This window comes from Schistocerca piceifrons, chromosome 10 (assembly GCF_021461385.2).
Source record: "Schistocerca piceifrons isolate TAMUIC-IGC-003096 chromosome 10, iqSchPice1.1, whole genome shotgun sequence".
Lineage (NCBI taxonomy): Eukaryota > Metazoa > Arthropoda > Insecta > Orthoptera > Acrididae > Schistocerca > Schistocerca piceifrons.
The window spans coordinates 99,836,834-99,861,048 of record NC_060147.1 but is presented as its reverse complement, the minus strand read 5'-3'; the positions used below and the strand labels follow the sequence as shown (position 1 = coordinate 99,861,048).

The window sequence follows — 24,215 nt, the reverse complement described above, 5'->3', positions numbered from 1 at the left end:
TGATAAACATCCATGTGAACTCGAATCTCACTGAAATGCCCTCCTTAATCCGCAGGACAGGACAGATAGAATAAATTGTGGAAAGGGGCCAAAAGAAGGGTCTGTGAGTTACACTCGAACATACAGCTTTATTATTTGATCAAACATTACAAGAACCCAAAAAATAATTTTTCTTAAACACGCTGCCTTAATTTTGGGACTTAATTACCGGTTGAAAGGCACTTTAATTTAAAAACGGCTGAAGGCCAATAACTTAAAACGCAAAGATAATCACAAGTTTAAAATGCAAGCCTTATCTTAAAACAGTTCTTCAGTTAGGCTTAAGTAAACAATTTAAATTCAAATCGGCTGAACGACGAACACGTTAAAACACAAAAACATTAATTTTTTTTAAATACCAAAATCCTTGCGAGAAACAGTTCTTTAATTTAGGCTGAAGGCCGTAAGAACAAACAACTGAAACTCAAGCCGGCTGAAGGCATAAGACTTAAAAATTCAGTAGGTTAAAGTAAACAAGGTAAATCAAATCAGCTGAAGGCCAAAGACTTAAAATTCAAATTTTTTTTAAAAATGCCGAACGGCTTACGTGGAACAGTACCTCAAACTAGGCTGAAGGCCTTAAGAGTAAAACAACTCTAATCTAAAACACAAAACCGGCAAGAAGCCATACAAGTACCAACAACAAGAACAAATTAACAAAAATAAGGCAGTACACACAAGGGTGCCCAGATGTTCGAGGATATGCCAAGAAGGAATTAGCTGAATGGGACGGAAATTGGTAGATGTGATATACATGTACAGACGCACATACGATTACAAAAAAAAAAAAAAAAAAAAGTGCGTGAAATCTTGTGGGGCTTAACTGCTAAGGTCATCAGTCCCTAAGCTTACACACTACTTAACATAAATTATCCTAAGGACAAAAACACACACCCATGCCCGAGGGGGACTCGAACCTCCGCCGGGACCAGACGCACAGTCTATGACTGCAGCGCCTGAGACTGCTCGGCTACTCACGCGCGGCTCGTGCTGTTAGCAAAGGCCCTCGCGTCGATCGTCTGCGCCATAGCCCATTAGCACCAAATTTATCCTCACTGCCCTAACGGATACTTTCGTTGTATGTGCCACATCGATTTTTGCGGTTACTTCATGCAGTGTTGCTTGTCTGTTAGCACTGACAACTCTACGCAAACGCCGCTGCTCTAGGTCGTTAAGTGAAGGCTGTCGGCCTGTGCGTTGTTTGTGGTGAGAGGTAATGCTGAAATCAGGTATTGTCGGCACGCTCTTGACGCGGTGGATCGCCGAATATGGGATTCCCTAACGATTTCCGAAATGGAATGTCCTATGCGTCTACCTCCAACAACCATTCCGCGTTCAAGGTCTGTTAACGTGCCCCTAATCTCGTCGGAAAGCTTTTGACATGAATCACTATTCAGTGTATGGTCTGTTACTCTTCTACGTGTCCCTGCCCTTTGGTAAACGTTTTGAGTTTCTCTCTGAGATGTGGCAAGACTGCCTCTTTATCTAACTTACTGAATATCTACATCATCCTGCTTGTTTTAGGGGTCCTATAAATTTTCGTAACCACTGTTGCTACAACTGCCTCACAGTCATTGATACCATTTTATTTGTACATTTCCTCGGAGAGGACTAGTTATTCGTTACTACATGATGCATTACAGCGAAATGTTGCTGCAGATCGGCCACCTAAGACATATGTGTATTAAGATCCTCGGATATTGTAATAAATATTTTATTTTTATTGTCTCTTGAATATTATCTTTTGCGTTTTCCTGTAGTAGACGCAGAAGTCATACATATTCACTGTTAACGAAATATCTGAGAAATAAAATCATGTATCATCAACTCATTGAAGGAAACTGGTTTCCGTCTTCGGTCCTGCCACTTTCTGTGAATTGGCTACAGTGCAGTAGCTGTTATATGCTACACACGTCTAAGTAAGTGTCAACACATTTCACATTTGAAACTTCCTGGCAGATTAAAACTGTGTGTCGGACAGAGACTCGGGACCTTTGCCTTTCGCGGACAAGTGCTCTACCAACTGAGCTACCCACGCACAACTCACGACCCGCTCTCACCTCTTGAATTCTGCCAGTACCTCGTCTCCTACCTTCCAAACTTCACAGAAGCTCTTCTGCGAACCTTGCAGAACTAGCACTCCTGCAAGAAAGGATATTGCGGAGACCTAGCTTAGCCACAGCCTGGGGGATGTTTCCAGAATGAGATTTTTCACTCTGTAGCGGAGTGTGCGCCGATATCAAACTTCCTCGAACTCTGGACCTTTGCCCCATGCTGTGGCCAAGCCAAGTCTCCGCAATATCCTTTCTTCCAGGAGTGATAGTTCTGTAAGGTTCGCAGGAGAGCTTCTGTAAAGTTTGGAAGGTAGGAGACGAGATAATGGCAGAAGTAGAGCTGTGAGGACGGGGAGTGAGTCGTGCTTGGGTAGCTCAGTTGGTAGAGCACTTGCCCGCCTAAGGCAAAGGTCCCGAGTTCGAGTCTCGGTCCGGCACACAGTTTTAATCTGCCAGGAAGTTTCCTGTACCTAGCATTACGAGGTATGTGAGAAAAGTAATGAGACTGATTTTTTATCTACCAGAATTTTTATTTGTTTCGAACAGCAGTATTGTCCGCTTCAAAGAAATTCCTGTCGGCAGCTATACAATGACGACGTCGCTCCCAGCCTTGATAGCAGCGCTGAAAGGCTTCAACCAGTAGGGTTTTTAATATGTCGGTTCCATTGTTTTCAGTGTTCTCAGAGTCACAAAATGACGTCCTTTTAAGGCCTTTTTCAATTTCGGTAAGAGAAAAACGTCACAGGGACTCAGAAAAGGTTAATAAGGGGCTGTTGAACAGCAGGTATGCCTTTTAAGTGTAAAAGTTCCTTCATTGGAAGTAGCAGTGCGACATGAGGTGTTGTCATGATGGAGCATCCATTTGTCTGTAATTTCCGGTCTCACCCGCCGGCCGGGGTGGCCGAGCGGTTCTAGGGGCTAAAGTCTGAAACCGCGAGACCTCTACGGTCGTAGGTTCGAATCCTGCTTCGGGCATGGATGTGAGTGATGTCCTTAGGTTAGTTAGGTTTAAGCAGTTCTAAGTTCTAGGGTACTGATGACCTCAGAAGTTGAGTCCCATAGTGCTCAGAGCCATTTGAACCATTTCGAACCGGTCTCACTCGATTCAACCTTTCATGAGCCTTTCAAGGACATCTTTGTAAAACACTTGGCCGTCATGGAGGAACAGTCTCACGAGAGCACGCACACGTTCGATGTTTTTGTCGGTTTTTGAACTTGAAGATCTCCCTGAGCGAGGTTCATCTTTCCCATGTTCTCAGCCTTCGAAAAATAATTTATGCCAAAGAGAGACTTGTGCTCTTGACAAGCAATGTTCCTCGTAGGCCTGACTTTACAGAGGACACAGTCGCGGATTCTCCAAGTTTAACAACAAAACGTGATGGCATAAAGTTGCCCTAAAGTCCGCTGTTTCACTTTCGTAAGACACAACAGAAACACAACAGTTGTCGCTCTAAAGAAATCACGTGATTGCTGTAAGGAGCTGAAACTCGGAGGCTATGAAAGTGGTGAACACACCGGTCTACACAAGGAGCACATCGCACTGTTGCCAGATGGCTCACAGCGTTGTCCATCACACTGCTTTTCTCACACACCTCGTATGTGAGCTCCAGTGCTTTTTACGACTTCTGAAAACTATGGGACTTCGTTACAAATTCTTCAGTAGTCGATCATTAGCATTCTTATTACACTACTGCCCATTAAAATTGCTACACCCCAAAGATGGCGTGCTGCAGACGCGAAATTTAACCGACAGGAAGAAGATGCTGTAATATGCAAATGATTAGCCAGAGCATTCACACAAGTTTGGCGACGGTGGCGACACATACAACGTGCTGACATGAGGAAAGTTTCCAACCGATTTCTCAAACACAAACAGCAGTTGACCGGCGTTGCCTGGTGAAACGTTGTTGTGATGTCTCGTGTAAGGAAGAGAAATGCGAACCATCACGTTTCCGACTTTGATAAAGGTCGGATTGTAGCCTATCGCGATTACGGCTTATCGTATCGCGACATTGCTGCTCGCGTTGGTCGAGATCCAATTACTGTTTGCAGAATATGGAATCGGTGGGTTCAGGAGGGTAATACGGAACGCCGTGCCGGATCCCAACGGCCTCGTATCACTAGCAGTCGAGATGGCAGGCATCTTATCCGCATGGCTGTAACGGATCGTGCAGCCACGTCTCGATCCCTGAGTCAACAGATGGGGACGTTTGCAAGGCAACAACCATCCGCACGAACAGTTCGACGACGTTTGCAGCAGCATGGACTATCAGCTCAGAGACCATGGCTACGGTTACCCTTGACGCTGCATCACAGACAGGAGCGCCTGCGATGGTGTACTCAACGACGAACCTGGGTGCAGGAATGGCAAAACGTCATTTTTTCGGATGAATGCAGGTTCTGTTTACAGCATCATGACGGTCGCATCCGTGTTTGGCGACATCGCGGTGATCGCACATTGGAAGCTTGTATTCGTCATCGCCATACTGGCTTATCATCCGGCGTGATGGTATGGGGTGCCATTGGTTACACGTCTCGGTCACCACTTGTTCCCAATGACGGCACTTTGAACAGTGGACGTTACATTTCAGATGTGTTACGACCCGTACACTTCCATATTCTGCCAACAGTCATTGGATCTCGACCAACGCGAGCAGCAATGTCGCGATACGATAAACCGCAATCTCGATAGGCTACAATCCGACCTTTATCAAACACTGAAACGTGCTGGTATGCATTTCTCCTCCTTACATGAGGCATCATAACAACGTTTCACCAGGCGAGGCCTGTCAACCGCTGTTTATGTCTGAGAAATCCGTTGGAAACTTTCTTCATGTCAGCACGTTGTAGGTGTCGCCACCGGCGCCAACCTAGTATTGAATGCTCTGAAAAGCTAATTATTTGCATATCACAGCATCTTCTTCCTGTCGGTTAAATTTTGTGTCTGTAGCACGTCATCGTCGTGGTGTAGCAATTTTAATGGGCAGTAATGTACTTTAGCAGTAAATAAGTAACTTCAAATTTTCGTCTGCGATATTGACGTAATAGGAGGATCTGCTACGCTACAAGCTTTGGAAGTTCCCTTTCCTGTCTGCAACTACAACCCCGAAGAAATTTGTTCGTGTAAACATCAAAAGAAAAGGCTGGCATAGAATTTACGGATTTCTCGAAGATAATTTCGTTTCTCGAACTTTTTTTTCGATATTACACGCACTTACAAACTCGTGTAAAAAAGTCGTAAATAGTGTAGATGTACGACAGAGATCGACAATATTAAATGCTAGTGAATGTATAAATTAAATGGGACACGATAGGGGAGTTACAATACGCGCAAAACAAAATATTGCAATACGGAGATTGAATTCGTAAGTTTACGTCGCCAACTTTGAAGGAACTGATCAAAGGATCAGGTCAGTGAGCAGAGAGAAGTCTGAATACAGTAATAAATAATGACGCTGCAGTAAGACGGAAAAGCTTTCGTAGGAAGATACTGTAGCTCACTACGGAATCAAGTTACCTTCCATTAGGAATGCGAAATGCGCTCACTGTGTACTGACTTTCAAAACGATGGAGCACAGCAATGACTCACCCTTTCGTTTCAGGATTTATTAGCTGCTAGCACTCCTCCTCAAATGGTTCAAATGGCTCTGAGCACTATGGTACTTAACATCTGCGGTCATCAGTCCCCTAGAACTTAGAACTACTTAAACCTAACTAACCTAAGGACATCCCACACATCCATGCCCGAGGCAGCATTCGAACCTGCGACCGTAGCCGTCACGCGGTTGCAGACTGAAGCGCCTAGAACCGCACGGCCACACCGGCCGGACACTCCTCCTCGTACAGGTCTTAATGTACTATGTACACTTTTGTGTTCTGTCTCGTTTAACAGTGAAATTCCGTTCCTGCTGTTTACGCTGACACCCATTCATTTACGACGGACACGTCCATGAAAGTTTTTTAAAAGCGTTTCTGATCCACGCCTGTATACCTCAGCATCGTAGTGTGGAGTTTTATTAGGCAGTTTACGTTTACTATATTACCGAAACTAATGACCAGAAGACAGAATATCTTCCTGTGACGCTGTATGGGTAAGTGGACCAAAATCACACAGAAGAGTAAAATGACATAGCTTTTTTTCTTTTTAATTTGGCGGCAGACAGGATCATACCTGTTTACTTCATTGCTTGTGCGGCTACACTTTTTACCACAAGCCATTAATCTTTGTCTGCTTCCATTTACCGAGGTGAGATGAGGGAAGCCATTTTCGAAATCAACGAAATCAATATTGTTATTAAGACTTCTTTAAAACTGTGCATTGTTGATTATTTATGTGGAAGATTTACTATGAGCGGGAGACCTTACCTTGGTTGCCAGTAATCAGAGCCCAACAGACCGCACTGTCAACACGAGGCGCGAGCACTACCGGCGAGTAACTGCCGACGTCCAGCAGTTGGTAAACAGCAGACAGCTTCTCATTCGCCGGTGACCACCAATCATGGCACATAATACAAGAGCCAATAGACAACAGAGGTTACGCTCTCCCTCCACCGCAGTAACCTATTAAAATAAAATTCCCTCTCCTTCTTCCCTAAGTGACCAATGAAATGAACTATCTTTTTAAAATTGTGACGTAATGGGATGCCCAGTGAACAGTAATAACAGAATATAAGAGAAGCTGCATAGCTAGAACACACCAGTAGACCCAGAAGAAGGCCGCTGCAACCGTGACCGAAACGTTGGTTTTCTCCAGCAGTACTTTTATACAATATGACGCGGTACCATAGCCAGAAAAATTTTAAATCGACTGACTCTGACCGCGGAAGCTTACACAATTATATTATAAAGAATAGTCTTTAAATCTGTAGCAATACTCTGACTGTTATTTTTTGAGGTTGTGACCAAACATTATTTCGTGTTGAAGAGGATAAAATGACACACAGGACTACGTCGTTTTTTCGCTGTTCCATTACATATCTTGTCAAATGCAGAAATATAGCGTATCTTTCTGTAAAAAAGGCTGTTGGAAATTAAACACTAACTAGCATAAAAATGTTATTTTTTATAACTGCTTCGTAAGACTAAGTTCTTGGAAATAATTTATTAATTTTTTTATATTTTACTAATGCATGTTGTTAATTTTTAGGACTATAGTTCTAACACTTCATTAAGCTATAATATATGTTTACGATATAATTTATGCCTAGTCTCCTCTCTCTCCGTCTGAACAAGCCTCGGAAAGCCCAACGGAACCGACCGACCGCCGTGTCATCCTGAGCCCATAGGCGTTACTGGATAAGGAGGGGATGTGGTCAGCACACTGTACACCAGGCCGGTTACGAGAACGAAGCCGCTACTTCTCAGTCAAGTAGGCCCTCAGTTGTGGGCGGTCCCCCACCGAAGTGCTAGCCAAATGCAACAGCGCTTAACTTCTGTGGTCTGATGGGGAACAGTGTTACCACTGCGGCAAGGCTGGAATTTATGCCTACACTAACAAGTTAATAGTATGAACAAAATAATAACTCTGCTAAGAGAAAATGTACGTCACTTTGTTCTGCCGGGTAGCCCAAAATGACGCCCTCACAACGTTTTTGAAATTGTGAATTCATAGCGAAATTAATTGTTTTACTTTGAATTATTCAGTTAGATGCTACTACAGAAACGTGAGTGTACTGTAAAATTGCATTTATATAGTTTTAATTGCCATAAATGAGCCGTGAAAAGAATTAACCTTTTTTTTTTTTTAGTATCTCATTTTCGGAGACTTTCTCCTACGTCTAATGAAGATCGATTACTTGGACAAAATATTGCAAGATAACATGTTATGGTGGTTAGAGCTCGCTGCACTATGTCAGATATGTAGTTAGGTTTTGATTGTTATGTTACCACAGTAATCACATTTGAAAGTTTCAAGTTACATAGAAAGACAGATTAAACTAGGGAGGTTTTTTGTGCGGCCAGGGAGCAGAGACTACGGAACCCCCCTTGCCGGACAGGCGATTTGTCACCTGAGACACGAGAGCGAATCACACGAAAGGAACGGCGCTTTTCGGAATAGCAGTGAGAGAGGATCCTGATGAAATGATCGTACGGCATTAATTGGCCGGGATATCCCCTTCGGGGTTCGGCTGCCGTACTGCAAGTCTTTTTAGCTGAAGCCACTTCGGCGACTTGCGTGTCAGTGATGATGAAGGACAAACAACACCCAGTTCCCTACCGGGAATAGAACCCGGGCCCCCTTGCGTGGTAACCGGTAACATTGCCGCTGGGCTACGGAGGCGGACTAGGATCCTGATGAAGTGCAACCGACAGGGTCAGCAAGTTCGTTTACGAAAATTTGCAAAAGAATAAAAAGGGGTATAGTTGCAAAATTAAGGAAAAACTCACGTTATAACTGGTGTCCGAAATCAGCTGCAGAGTTACGTACATTTGCGAGCAGACTTGCCTTCCTGTAGCTCGTCAGAGAGCACGCCCAGTCGAACAGCCGCTCGGAGCAGCTCGGTCTGAGTCAGCGCGCCCAAATACGTTGATGAGCCATAATATTACGAAGTTTGCCCGCCACGGAATCGTAAGCTGCCTGGTGGCGTTCGGGCGCGGAACGTGCTAAGGAAAGGAGCAGAGGCGAACGCTGAATCATTCTGGCGTTGATACGGACCGCAAATGGTGAAACCCAGTGACGTAAGCGACGTTGACAAAGGGCAGACTGTTAATACCCGCAGCCTGAGAACTAGCATTCTGGAAACGGCTATTTGACGACAGTGTATAGGGATAGTTCAGAAAAGTGTTCGGAGCACACCGTGCAGCGCACATACACTCCTGGAAATTGAAATAAGAACACCGTGAATTCATTGCCCAGGAAGGGGAAACTTTATTGACACTTTCCTGGGGTCAGATACATCACATGATCACACTGACAGAACCACAGGCACATAGACACAGGCAACAGAGCATGCACAACGTCGGCACTAGTACAGCGTATATCCACCTTTCGCAGCAATGCAGGCTGCTATTCTCCCATGGAGACGATCGTAGAGATGCTGGATGTAGTCCTGTGGAACGGCTTGCCATGCCATTTCCACCTGGCGCCTCAGTTGGACCAGCGTTCGTGCTGGACGTGCAGACCGCGTGAGACGACGCTTCATCCAGTCCCAAACATGCTCAATGGGGGACACATCCGGAGATCTTCCTGGCCAGGGTAGTTGACTTACACCTTCTAGAGCACGTTGGGTGGCACGGGATACATGCGGACGTGCATTGTCCTGTTGGAACAGCAAGTACCCTTGCCGGTCTAGGAATGGTAGAACGATGGGTTCGATGACGGTTTGGATGTACCGTGCACTATTCAGTGTCCCCTCGACGATCACCAGTGGTGTACGGCCAGTGTAGGAGATCGCTCCCCACACCATGATGCCGGGTGTTGGCCCTGTGTGCCTCGGTCGTATGCAGTCCTGATTGTGGCGCTCACCTGCACGGCGCCAAACACGCATACGACCATCATTGGCACCAAGGCAGAAGCGACTCTCATCGCTGAAGAGGACACGTCTCCATTCGTCCCTCCATTCACGCCTGTCGCGACACCACTGGAGGCGGGCTGCACGATGTTGGGGCGTGAGCGGAAGACGGCCTAACGGTGTGCGGGACCGTAGCCCAGCTTCATGGAGACGGTTGCGAATGGTCCTCGCCGATACCCCAGGAGCAACAGTGTCCCTAATTTGCTGGGAAGTGGCGGTGCGGTCCTCTACGGCACTGCGTAGGATCCTACGGTCTTGGCGTGCATCCGTGCGTCGCTGCGGTCCGGTCCCAGGTCGACGGGCACGTGCACCTTCCGCCGACCACTGGCGACAACATCGAAGTACTGTGGAGACCTCACGCCCCACGTGTTGAGCAATTCGGCGGTACGTCCACCCGGCCTCCCGCATGCCCACTATACGCCCTCGCTCAAAGTCCGTCAACTGCACATACGGTTCACGTCCACGCTGTCGCGGCATGCTACCAGTGTTAAAGACTGCGATGGAGCTCCGTATGCCACGGCAAACTGGCTGAGACTGACGGCGGCGGTGCACAAATGCTGCGCAGCTAGCGCCATTCGACGGCCAACACCGCGGTTCCTGGTGTGTCCGCTGTGCCGTGCTTGTGATCATTGCTTGTACAGCCCTCTCGCAGTGTCCGGAGCAAGTATGGTGGGTCTGACACACCGGTGTCAATGTGTTCTTTTTTTCATTTCCAGGAGTGTAGATGAACATGGAGGCCTACAGCAGACGAACTCCACGTGTTCCCGTATTGACCCAGCGATGTCGTCACTCGCGATTGGAGTGCGCACGGGATCATCGAGACTGGACCGTGAATCGTTGGAAACGTGTCGCCTGATCGGATGAATTCCGCTTGTCGTTACACCACATCGACGGTCGCGTCTAGACACGCTGTCAGTCGTCCGCGCCTGCTTAGCTGAATGGAAACGTGTTTGCCTACCGGGTTCGATTCCCGGTCGAGTTGGAGATTTTCTCCAACTGGTGTCGCCATCATCATCTCATGAACACCGACACGCAAGTCGCCCATTGCCCATTGCGGCGACACCTGAAATACGATTTGCAACCCGGCGACAGAACTTCCCCGGATGGGGCCTCCTGGGCATCAATGTCATGTGATCATTTCATTTTTACGCTGTCAACCTATCGAAGGGCTGCTCGCCACGGACGTAAGTGAATAGACAGAGTGTTATGTTACGGAGGACATTCACTGGGCTTCAGTGGAACATGTGCTAGTAATCGAAGTCATCATAAGAGCTGTGTACTACGTGAAACTCGTTACGAAGCAACTGCGTCCCCTCATGCTTCATGATGAATGAATGGGAACACCGCTGGCAGAAGACAAAAATATATTTTGTGACTAAAGCCCTTCTGGCCTGTTAATTATCTTATATGTGACATGTAAGTACTGCCTCTGTCTTTCATTGTTAATCAGTAGTTACACTTTTTATATAAAAAACGTCTTTTCCTATAAATCTGCAACCATATTACAGGCCATTTTAATTGTTTTAATTCTGATGAAGGCACACATAGAAGTGTTGAAACATGGTCAATAAGACTACAAATAATTGTGACCGAGGGCTCATCTGTTTCAGTTTTAAAATATTATTATACTTTAAGCCCAACTGACCATTCAGCATGTTCTCCGTATTATCTTTCGCGAATCTAAAAAGTTCACCTTTCTTCAGTACATACAAAACCGGACCTTTTTCTTCTCATAAAAGATTACAAGATTTCCAGACAGACTTGCGCCTCTTCACATATCTGTGATGTTGATGAAGATTAAAAATTTTTTAAATTAAGATGTTCCTGGGGTCCTTTATGGAAGGACCTATGAGATTTGCCTTTGTACTTTTTGGGGAAATCGCTACATATGATAAAGTAAACACCCGCTGCGTTATGTTTGTCACAGGGAACACCTTCTCTATGTCTAAGTTTTCCACACAGGTTAGAAGAAATGTTTTTGGATCTCATACAACGGCCAGTTTTCCCCGAGATAGAACCCAGGTACGTTCGTCTACTAAAAAATACCGCTTCATTGGTGTGATCACTTGGTTGAAACGTTTAGCATCTCAATTAGATCCCATCGGGGCGAGAATATTTTTTGAAAATTTTTTTGCGCCTTGAATGGCAATACCTTTAATAAGGACGCTAGGTTCACTTATGACGGACTTGCCAAATAATTTTTATGAGTCTGCAAGTATTCTTTATATAATAGCAAAATTTACAGCAGTTTTTAACGATATTGCTATTCTTAAATATGTAAGTTGCACCAGAAGATATGGCTGTAAGCTGTGAAATTGGTGGTGTGATCAATTAAAACCAATTTCACCGGCTGTCAGCGGTGTTTCCATTCATCACGACCTTCAGCATCTGCAGATGCTCTGCATACATTCACGCTCGATGTCTTCACAGATGGCGACAGCGTCATCCAGGGAATTTACGCATGGTGCATGGAATGGCAATTGAATCTCAATGTAGACAAGTGTAATGTGCTGCGAATACATAGAAAGATAGATCCTTTATCATTTAGCTACAATATAGCAGGTCAGCAGCTGAAAGCAGTTAATTCCATAAATTATCTGGGAGTACGCATTAGGAGTGATTTAAAATGGAATAACCATATAAATTTAATCGCCGGTGATGCAGATGCCAGACTGAGATTCATTAGAAGAATCCTAAGTAAATGCAGTCCGAAAACAAAGGAAGTAGGTTACAGTACACTTGTTCGCCCACAGCTTGAATATTGCTCACCGGTGTGGGATCCGTACCAGACAGGGTTGATAGAAGAGAGAGAGAAGATCCAACGGAGAGCAGCGCGCTTCGTTACAGGATCATTTAGTAATCGCGAAAGCGTTACGGAGATGATAGATAAACTCCAGTCGAAGACTTTGCAGGAGAGACGCTCAGTAGCTCGGTACGGGCTTTTGTTGAAGTTTCGGGAACATACCTTCACCGAGGAGTCAAGCAGTATATTGCTCCCTCCTACGTATATCTCGCGAAGAGACCACGAGGATAAAATCAGAGAGATTAGAGCCCACACAGAGGCATACCGACAATCCTTCTTTCTACGAACAATACGAGACTGGAATAGAAGGGAGAACCGATAGAGGTACTCAAGGTACCCTCCGCCACACACCGTCAGGTGGCTTGCGGAGTATGGATGTAGATGTAGATGTAGAATAACTGCCCGTGTCAAGGGGTGAGGGTCGTGCCGCAGTGACTTGCGGAGCATGACAGTGAGCTCAAGTTGGTGTCTTGACCACCAAATTCGTCTGAATCTGAACCAGGTGGAACAGATGTGGGACGCCAACGATCACCAGTCCAGCGCCTACACAACATCTGCTCGCAACGTACTGATATTGCGTGACATCTGGAGCCACGTAGTACCTCTGGGAGCCCACCAAGGACACGGCGAATCCACGCCACACAGACCACTGCTGTATCGTATTCCAAAGACGGTCCAGGTCGCTATTATGCAGGCGGTCCTATAGTTTTATTCATTAGAGTCTGTCTTTGATGTCGGTATACCAGTAGTGATTATTATATGTGTGATGTCGGTTCTTTCGGTTGTGTCCGAAAGAACAGACGCCATTTACGATACATCGACTGTTTATGTACATGACATAACCGAAACTCAGACATGAGCCGCAGTTGGACACTGAAATAAATCCAATCGCGACAAGTGAAAATTTGTTCTGAATCGGGACTAAACCCTGCATTTCTCATTTTACGCGAGTGGCTGACTTACCACTTCGGCTACCCGAGCACACTTCCCATCCAGTCCCAATTCCTGACGTGCCGCACACTAGCTATGTAGCGTCCACTGTCCATTGTCGTCATTGTTCGCAGCATCACCTGATTCCCACAAGAGTTCGGACGACGTGTGCATCCGCACAGAAGATATCATTATCAGCGCTCAAGATGCACGCATATTATTATATGTGTTCTGTCTGTTGTTTTGAACGTATAAAAAGATACGGGGTGTTTCCATAACAGCGTGGAAAAATGTAACAGGACTTACGGAATGCTCCACTGAACAACTTGAGCTAGGGAACCTGGGATCGGAGAAGCCAGCTTAAGGACATAAGGACGGAAGCTTGTCCACCGCTTCGTCCAGAATTACTGTTTTCAGCTTATTTATAAATAACATGCCTACAAGTTTATACGTCCTGTGCTCTTTATTTGCATGTACATTCCTTTATATCCTGGAAGGAAACGAGGAGGACAGGCCTGATTGCTATGAAGACATGATGCAGAATTTATTTAGTCTACTGGCCATTAAAATTGCTACTCCACGAAGATGACGTGCTACAGGCGCGAAATTTAACCGACGGGAAGAAGATGCTGTGATATGCAAATGATTAGCTTTTCAGAGCATTCACACAAGGTTGGCGCCGGTGGCTACACCTACAACGTCCTGACATGACGAAAGTTTGCAACCGATTCCTCATACACAAACAGCAGTTGACCGGTGTTGCCTGGTGAAAAGTTGTTGTGATGCCTCGTGTAAGGAGGAGAAATGCGTGCCATCACGTTTCCGACTTTGATAAAGGTCGGATTGTAGCCTATCGCGATTGCGGTTTATCGTATCGCGACAATGCTGCTCGCGTTGGTCGAGACCCAATGACTGTTAGCAGAATATGGAATCGCTTGGTTCAGGAGGGTAATACGGAACGCCGTGCTGGATCCCAACGGCCTTGTATCACTAGCAGTCGAGATGGCAGGCATCTTATCCGCATGGCTGCAACGGATCGTGCAGCCACGTCTCGATCCCTGAGTCAACAGATGGGGACGTTTGCAAGACAGCAACCATCTGCACCAACATTTCGACGACGTTTGCAGCAGCATGGACTATCACCTCGGAGACCATAGCTGCGGTTACACTTGACGCTGCATCACAGACAGGAGCGTCTGCGATGGTGCACTCAACGACGAACCTGGGTGTACGACTGGCAAAACGTCATTTTTTCGGATTAATCCAGGTTCTGTTTACAGCATCATGATGGTCGCATCCGTGTCTATCGACACCGCAGTAAACGCACATTGGAAGCGTGTATTCGTCATCGCCATACTGACTTATCATCCGACGTGATGGTATGGATTGCGATTGGGTACACGTCTCGGTCACCTCTTGTTCGCATTGACGGCATTTTGAACAGTGGACGCTACATTTCAGATGTGTTACGACCCGTAGCTCTACCCTTCATTCGATCCCAGCGAAACCCTACATTTCAGCAGGATAATACACGACCGCATGTTGCAGGTCCTGTACGGGACTTCCTGGATACAGAAAATGTTCGACTGCTGCCCTGGCCAGCACATTCTCCAGATCTCTCACCAACTGAAAACGTCAATGGTGGCCGAGCAACTGGCTCGTCACAATACGCCAGTCACTACTCTTGATGAACTGTGGTATCGTGTTGAAGCTGCATGGGCAGCTGTACCTGTACACGCCATCCAAGGTCTGTTTGACTCAATGCCCAGGCGTATCAAGGCCGTTATTACGGCCTGAGTTTGTTGTTCTGGGTACTGATTTCTGAGGATCTATGCACCCAAATTGCGTGAAAATGTAATCACATGTCAGTTCTAGTATAATATATCAGTCCAATGAATACCCGTTTATCATCTGCATTTCTTCTCGGTGTAGCAATTTTAATGGCCAGTAGTGTACATTGCTTGTCCATAAGGTGGCTCTGTTGTTTGGTTTTTACATTGTCTACATCTACATCTACATCTACATCCATACTCCGCAAGCCACCTGATGGTGTGTGGCGGAGGGTACCTGGAGTACCTCTGTCGGTTCTCCCTTCTATTCCAGTCTCGTATTGTTCGTAGAAAGAAGGATGGTCGGTATGCCTCTGTGTGGGCTCTAATCTCTCTGATTTTATCCTCATGTTCTCTTCGCGAGTTATACGTAGGAGGGAGCAATATACTGCTTGACTCTTCGGTGAAGGTATGTTCTCGAAACTTTGACAAAAGCCCGTACCGAGCTACTGAGCGTCTCTCCTGCAAAGTCTTCCACTGGAGTTTATCTATCATCTCCGTAACGCTTTCGCGATTACTAAATGATCCTGTAACGAAGCGCGCTGCTCTCCGTTGGATCTTCTCTATATCTTCTATCAACCGTATCTGGTATGGATCCCACACTGCTGAGCAGTATTCAAGCAGTGGGCGAACAAGCGTACTGTAACCTACTTCCTTTGTTTTCGGATTGCATTTGCTTAGGATTCTTCCAATGAATCTCAGTCCGGCGTCTGCTTTACCGACGATCAACATCATATGATCATTCCATTTTAAATCACTCCTAATGCGTACTCCCAGATAATTTATGGTATTAACTGCTTCCAGTTGCTGAATTGCTATTTTGTAGCTAAATGATAAAGGAGCTATCTTTCTGTGTATTCGCAGCACATTACACTTGTCTACATCGAGATTCAATTGCCATTCCCTGCACCATGCGTCAATTCGCTGCAGATCCTCCTGCATTTCAGTACAATTTTCCATTGTTACAACCTCTCGATACACCACAGCATCATCTGCAAAAAGCCTCAGTGAACTTCCGATGTCACCCACAAGGTCATTTATGTATATTGTGAATAGCAACGGTCCTATGACACTCCCCTGCGGCACACCTGAAATCACTCTTACTTCGGAAGACTTCTCTCCATTGAGAATGACATGCTGCGTCCTGTTATCTAGGAACTCCTCAATCCAATCACACAATTGGTCTGATAGTCCATATGCTCTTACTTTGTTCATTAAACGACTGTGGGGAACTGTATCGAACGCCTTGCGGAAGTCAAGAAACACGGCATCTACCTGTGAACCCGTGTCTATGGCCCTCTGAGTCTCGTGGACGAATAGCGCGAGCTGGGTTTCACATGACCGTCTTTTTCGAAACCCATGCTGATTCCTACAGAGTAGATTTCTAGTCTCCAGAAAAGTCATTATACTCGAACACAATACGTGTTCCAAAATTGTACAACTGATCGACGTTAGAGATATAGGTCTATAGTGCTGCACATCTGCTCGACGTCCCTTCTTGAAAACGGGGATGACCTGTGCCCTTTTCCAATCCTTTGGAACGCTACGCTCTTCTAGAGACCTACGGTACACCGCTGCAAGAAGGGGGGCAAGTTCCTTCGCGTACTCTGTGTAAAATTGAACTGGTATCCCATCAGGTCCAGAGGCCTTCCCTCTTTTGAACGATTTTAATTGTTTCTCTATCCCTCTGTCGTCTATTTCGATATCTACCATTTTGTCATCTGTGCGACAATCTAGAGAAGGAACTACAGTGCAATCTTCCTCTGTGAAACAACTTTGGAAAAAGACATTTATTATTTCGGCCTTTAGTCTGTCATCCTCTGTTTCAGTACCATTTTGGTCACAGAGTGTCTGGACATTTTGTTTTGATCCACCTACCGCTTTGACATAAGACCAAAATTTCATAGGATTTTCTGCCAAGTCAGTACATAGAACTTTACTTTCGAATTCATTGAACGCCCCTCGCATAGCCTTCCTCACACTACATTTCGCTTCGCGTAATTTTTGTTTGTCTGCAAGGCTTTGGCTATGTTTATGTTTGCTGTGAAGTTCCCTTTGCTTCCGCAGCAGTTTTCTAACTCGGTTGTTGTACCACGGTGGCTCTCCTCCATCTCTTACGATCTTGCTTGGCACATACTCGTCCCATGACAGATCTTGGTATGAATCAACGAGAGACCCATTCATTACTTAGTGCTAGTCTGAGACGTAGAATGCAATACGATGCAGCAGTACCGGTACAGCTTCAGAGATCTCACTGATATGCACCTTGTGTATGGGGAAGTACGTTGCAATGCTCTCGCTGCTGAAAAGATGTACAGGGAACGATTTCCTAACATGCGTCATCCGTCACGACGAGTGTTTATTTCTGTCGATCTACGACTGCGGAAGGCTGCTTCATTGGAGAGAAGAAACGAGGGCTCCGGCAACATGAGGACCACTCGCACGCTCGGTTTTGAAGAGGAGGTGTTGGAAGGTGTTGCAGCGGAACTCGCAACAAGTACTTGTCGTATAGCACATGAAATGGGCGTTGCACATAGTGACGTGTGGCGAGCACTCCACGAACAATAATTACACACATATCACCCACAACGAGTCCATGCAATGCTTGTGACTGACTTTGCACCGAGGGTCGCATTGCGTCAGTGGTTGCTCCAACAATGGACTGATCGACCAGATTTCCTCCAAATCGTGCTGTCTACTGACGAGACCTCATTTGATTGTGATTGTATTTCGGAAAGCAGGGTTAGCTATTTAGGAAATGAGGAAAACCCTCGCTGTAGTAGAGTCACACCGTCGAGTACACTTTGTTGTGTGTACCCGAGCCGATATTGTAGGGGACAATCTCATTGGGCCTTATCTTCTACCTGGCAGTCCGGATGGCCATCTATACTTGAATTTCGTGCAAAGAGTTCTACCTGAGTTGTTCGAGAACGTACCCTTGGCTGTTCGTGAGAGGATGTGGATACTACATGACGGTGCACCGCCTTACTTCAGTGTGGACGTCCATAACCATCTCACTGCAGTACGTCTTGGTGGCCGGATTGGAAGGGAGGCCCTATCCCATGGCCTGCGATGACATAAATCCCCTCGATTATTTCCTATGGGTGTATCTAAAGTATGTTCGAGACCCCAGAGCATACGGAGATGGAATTAACTACGAGAATTGTAGCTGCCTGTGAGATTCGAAACACATCAGAAATTTTGTCAGGGTGCGTCAGAATCTTGTTCACCGATGTCATGCTTGCAGTGAGCTTGATGGCCCTAAGTTTCATAAAATTTTACAAGATACAGTACTGAGGCACCTGTTAAACCCGCTGAGCAGAACAGGTGATTAGGATTGTGGAAAGGGGCCAAATATGGTTGGGGTCAGTTTCACCTTAAAATTGTAATAACACATTTACAACCAAAGCGGCACATAGCCGAACCTTTACAACTACGAGTTTAAAAATTAAACCCTTTCACGGCTGAAGGCCTCCAAACAAAAAAATCTTAAAAATCAACAAGATAAAAATACGGTTAAAATAGCAAATAAAATAATTAAAAAAATATATATGACAGCTATGTGGAAAGCCTCAAGACAAAAGTAGATAGAACAAACATATGCAAAGTGCTATACAGCCGGCTGAAGGCCACAATTAAATTTCAAAATTTTAAAAAATATTACCATAATCTTTTAAAGGGAGAAGGCCGCAATGTTTAAGCTTGAAAGGTAATTTTAACAATAAGATTCCAAGGCTGGAGTCCCTCAATTAATTTTCCAAAACTTTAAAAAAATATAACCATAAGCGTTAAATTTTAAGTAGCTGAAACCGGACTAAAAGAGAAGACAACACAACGGCAATAACCTTTTAGCAAATATCCACTTGCCAGAATTCAAACTTACTTACATAAACACAGAAAAACCAAGACTTTTTCTTTTGTCATTGGCTATGATAGATCATAAACAGGCAGTTAAAAACCGGCGAGAAAGACAGTAAAGACAACAGCACTCAGAAGCCTCCAGGGGGTCGGTCTGCCCTCTTTCACTTAGGTGAGACAGGTGGTGAGCCAAACTACACTTGATCCGTCTCATCCAAAGGGCAGCCACTGACCGACCGACAAACGACTTGCTTGCCATCAATAGGTACATGAGAATTCAAACACGAAATGTTAAGGGCGTAATTATCCACAATCAAATATTTATATGTATTAAGTTGTCAAAACTACACACCGTGTTGGACAGCGACAAAAGGTGAGGAAAGGACGCTGCCTGAAATTACGTTAGTGACAAGGGCAGGTAACCGGAATACTAACGTCCACAAGGCAGAAAATTCCACTGGTGCATTTGAATTGTAGTCAACCAATATATTTAGTTCCACCACATGGCGGCTGAATTTCAGTAATACAAGCACTCGGTGTTGCTCACAGGAAAACCTCCCCAACAGTGAACCACCGAGACCTACCACGCAACATGAATGGACGTGGCTTGGGTATTTAAAACACCACTCAACTTTGACGTCCTGGGTCGGTGAACCACGGAGCTCGTAGAGATCGGACAGCTCCACACACGCTCCGACACTGCGCAGGGACCGCCAGCGAACCCAGCCGACTGCACCGCACGGGGATATCCTCCCTGGACCGCAGCAACTGGTCGACTCCTCTCAGAATAGTCGTCAGTGGAACTAACGCCAACTATACACACAACCTGACCAACACTTGCACAAAAACCTGAGCGATACCCAACAGTAACTAAACACGCTCAAAGACAAATCGGGAGTCGCTGCACACATCATGAACGATCGGTGAGCCAAAACGCGTCGCCTCGCAGGACGACAGACCGACGATCCACCAAGACCGTGGCCCGGCTCAAGTGATGCGCGGCGGCAATGGTGGGGCGAGTCATGTCGACGCAGACCCCACTGCTGCTCCAACCCGGCTGCACCACTGCCGCATTGCAACTCCTTGATTGGCAGGCCCGGATTGCGCTCCAGACGTGTTCCAACTGACTGGCAGCCCGAACTCGCGACCCGAACTCCCTTACGACAGACAACGACCGGGAAGAAATAGCAGTCCAGCAAAGATACTACGTGAGGGGATATATCGATACGAGCTGCTAGCGCCGCTCACGGTCAGGCAAAGGAGCCACTCAGTGACGGTAGTAATTTAAATGAACGTAGTAAGCTGGAAGTACGTTGAAAGCAGGGTGTAAAATACATGATGGCGGAAACATGAGCCACGCGCGTCTCTCAAATACAAAAGATATGTTCATTGCGTCACTGATGGTATTTGCAATGAACTGTAACTAATGGAAATTAAAAAATACACAGTAATGTGACTCTATTCCTGTGATCTCCTTAAGCTGGCTTCTCCGACTCCAGGTTCCCTACTTCAAACTGCTCAGTGGCTCAGTGGAACGTCCTCTTTGTCCTGTTAAATGTTTGCACGCTCCTACGGAAAGACCCTGTATATGCAGTGTGACAGCTAATAATGATATCTTCATTGGGATGCTCACTTTGTCAGAACTCTTACGAGGATAAAGTGAAGCTGCGAGCACCGAGGACAACTGACAGAGCACGCTACATAGGTAGCTGGACGGGAAGCGTCCTCAGACAGTCCAAGCAGCTAAGGCGAGCGCTCGCGTGAAGTGGGAAACAGGGTTCGAGTCCCGGTCTGGCACAAATTTTAGCTTGTCGCCATTGAATTTATTTCGTTGCTCAGTTTCAGCTGGTGTCTCTCTTACGGTCGGTACTGATTAATTAATCACGTGTACGTCAGATTGTGATGCCGCGTGAAATCGAAAACTCTCTGATTCGTAAAGACAGATGGATGATATCGCAGGATTGTAATTTGCTTAATGAATGAGAGCGCTGTAGAGCGACTAGGTAGGTATTCCTAGTACGTTTTCCAGTCGCACTGTGTTTATCTGTTGTACTGCCTCTCGCTGAGATATAGTACGCCACCGTGGTCGTACGTCGCGCCGAGCGTAGTGTCAAAGAGTATACAGGGACACGCAACAGATTACCGGCGTTGCCGGTATGGCTAATTAATTAGTTCGTCACCAACTGGCAATCACATAAAGATGGCCAAAGTGCAAGCAGTTAATTTCTCTGATGGATTTGATACACGAACCTTAAATGAGAAATCAGTGAATCCGTTGAGTTCTAGTTCACGTTAATATGATTACTACGACTGCGACGTTCCGCACATCTATACATGCTGCTGTTGTTTGAAAGTAATCAGCTGTCAGTTAATGCAAGCAGTTACAGATGCTTGGTAAGTGGGAATCTCAGTTCTAAATGGCTTTAAACGAAAGTACAACATACTCGAAAAACTAGTCATAGGAAGGGCAGACGTCTGGCTGACATTGCAGGAATCTTGAAGAAATGTAATTCAGCACGAAATAAGTGGCCTCCTTCGATCTATTCTGGAGTATTACTAGTTAGTCTGGGACTCTTACCAAACACTATTAATGGAGTTAGTGTTTAGTGTTTCAGAGCGCAAAACTTCGACGTCATCAGCGCCCTTGCATGACATCAATAAAAAAGAGGGTGGTGATAATCTACACTACTGGCCATTAAAATGGCTGCACCACGAAGATGACGTGCCACACACACGAAATTTAACCGACAGGAAGAAGATGCTGTGATATGCAAATCATTAGCTTCTCAGAGAATTCACACAAGGTTGCGCCGGTGACGATACCTACAAAGTGCTGAAATGAGGAAGGTTTCCAACCGATTTCTCATACACAAACAGCAGTTGATCGGCGTTGCCTGGTGAAAAGTTGTTGTGATGCCTCGTGAAAGGAGGAGAAATGCGTACCATCACGTTTCCGACTTTGATAAACGTCGGATTGTAGCCTACAGCGATTGCGGTTTATCGTATAGCGACATTGCTGCTCGTGTTGGTCGAGATCCAATGACTGTTAGCAGAATATGGAATAGGTGGGTTCAGGAGGGCAATACGGAACGCCGTGCAGCATCCCAACGGCCTCGTATCACTAGCAGTCGGGATGACAGGCATCTTATCCGCATGGCTGTAACGGATCGTGCAGCCACGTCTCGATCCCTGAGTCAACAGATGGGGACGTTTGCAAGACAACAACCATCTGCACGAACAGTTCGACGACGTTTGCAGCTGCTTGGACTATCAGCTCGGAGACCACGGCTGCGGTTACCCTTGACGCTGCATCACAGACAGGAGCGCCTGGGTCCACGAATGGCAAAACGTCATTTTTTCGGATGAATCCAGCTTCTGTTTACAGCATAATGATGGTCGCATCCGTGTTTGGCGACATCGCGGTGAACGCACATTGGAAGCGTGTATTCGTCATCGCCGTACTGGCGTATCATCCAGCGTGATGGTATGGGGTGCCATTGGTTACTCGTCTCGGTCAGCTCTTGTTCGCATTGACGGCACTTTGAACAGTGGACGCTACATTTCAGATGTGTTACGACCCCTGGCTCTAACCTTCATTCGATCTATGCACCCAAATTGCGTGAAAATGTAATCACATGTCACTTCTAGTATAATATATTTGTCCAATGAATATCCGTTTATCATCTGCATTTCTTCTTGGTGTAGCTATTTTAATCGCCAGTAGTGTAGTTACAGTGATATGACGTCATAAACACTAAGATGCGGAAAAAATGCCTCATCATGCATGAAGTTTTAATACATTTATTCTTTACTATTAGAACATTACTACAGTCGAGTCAATTTCAGGAAATCCCTGACACATGGCAGCGCTTTCGACAGCTTTCAACTGGGAAGTGCTAACGGCTGTAGCTGAAAACAATATCCGTCCATAGAGCTGCGAAGTGGCGTTGCCATACAGACGTTTACAAAACCACTTTGCAAACAAGCGAAGCAGCTGCGCCTAGCGATCAGGAACTGTCCGGGATACTCTACTTAGACACTTGTACATTAGGCGCATTTCATTGTACGATTGTTTCATAATGTGAATCATGAATACATGAAAATGAATTTTTTTCGAAACACAGTTGATTTGGTGTTTCCGTTTCTAACATAAAATTAGTAAACTGAATATCTCAATACCTGAGCAATGCCGGGTTTGTCAGCTAGTGTGAATAATAAAATATACCAGTGAAAAGGAACAGCAGTTGACGAGAGAATGCAACTAACACTTTAGGAGCGACCACAAACGATCCTCATGTCTCTACGAGCCACTCTGGGGCTGCCTTAGTTTCCTCACCCTGTTCTGTACGGATGATGATATTATGAGGCATGTATACGTATATTCCCGTAATGGTCATCTCGAAACGACATTCCTTTAAAAGTTTGAGAAAGAATTATTTATTGGGTTTCTTGTTTGGAATAAATGGGACTTCCTAAATTGTTATTTCTTTTAAATTTAAAAAGTTCAAATGTTCAAATGTGTGTGAAATCTTATGGGACTTAACTGCTAAGGTCATCAGTCCCTAAGCTTACGCTCTACTTAACCTAAATTATCCTAAGGACAAACACAGACACCCACGCCCGAGGGAGCACTCGAACCGCTGCCGGGACCATTTTAAAAAGTACTTGATATTTCTGAGCAGCAGTAAAGTCATTTCTGGGACTAAAATTTTATTTAATGCAATCAATGGAAACGATCTGTAATCCTAGTTTTATAGACAAAAAAAGAGTCAGTTCATGGTCGACGTGGAATGTGCCGTGTGTTGACAAAATATCGAGTTTCAGAGGAAAGCGCTATCAACTGTGAACTAGTCTGTGGAAGATGTGCCAGGTAGAGCGCATTGGGACTCTTAGTGCCTGTACTACAGCTGTTGGAAATCGGAGCAGCGTGAGAGCAACATTGAGGCCAGCGTAGGTGGCGGAGTAGCCCTAATGGTTACACCACCTGTCACCACGGCATGCCTACATGCTACAAATCCCAGCAAGGGGAAATACAAACCAGGAAGTCGGAAGTTCTGGCGCTGTACCCACTCTCGGTAATGGAGTCGAAATTGTGGCAGCATTATCGATCCATTTACAGTCATCAGCTTACCTGAAACAGAAAAGAAATAGTCTTCACAGTTATACAGAAAAATCGTTTTAAAACACGTTG

At 45.6% G+C, this 24,215-nt stretch overlaps 1 non-coding gene across 1 annotated transcript; it reads left to right on the top strand.

Annotated features, from left to right (window-relative positions):
- Window positions 1-2,456: 2,456 nt before the first annotated feature.
- Window positions 2,457-2,531, top strand: Trnar-ccu. The gene has a single exon. It is a non-coding gene; the product is annotated as a tRNA-Arg (tRNA).
- The last annotated feature ends 21,684 nt before the right edge of the window (window positions 2,532-24,215 follow it).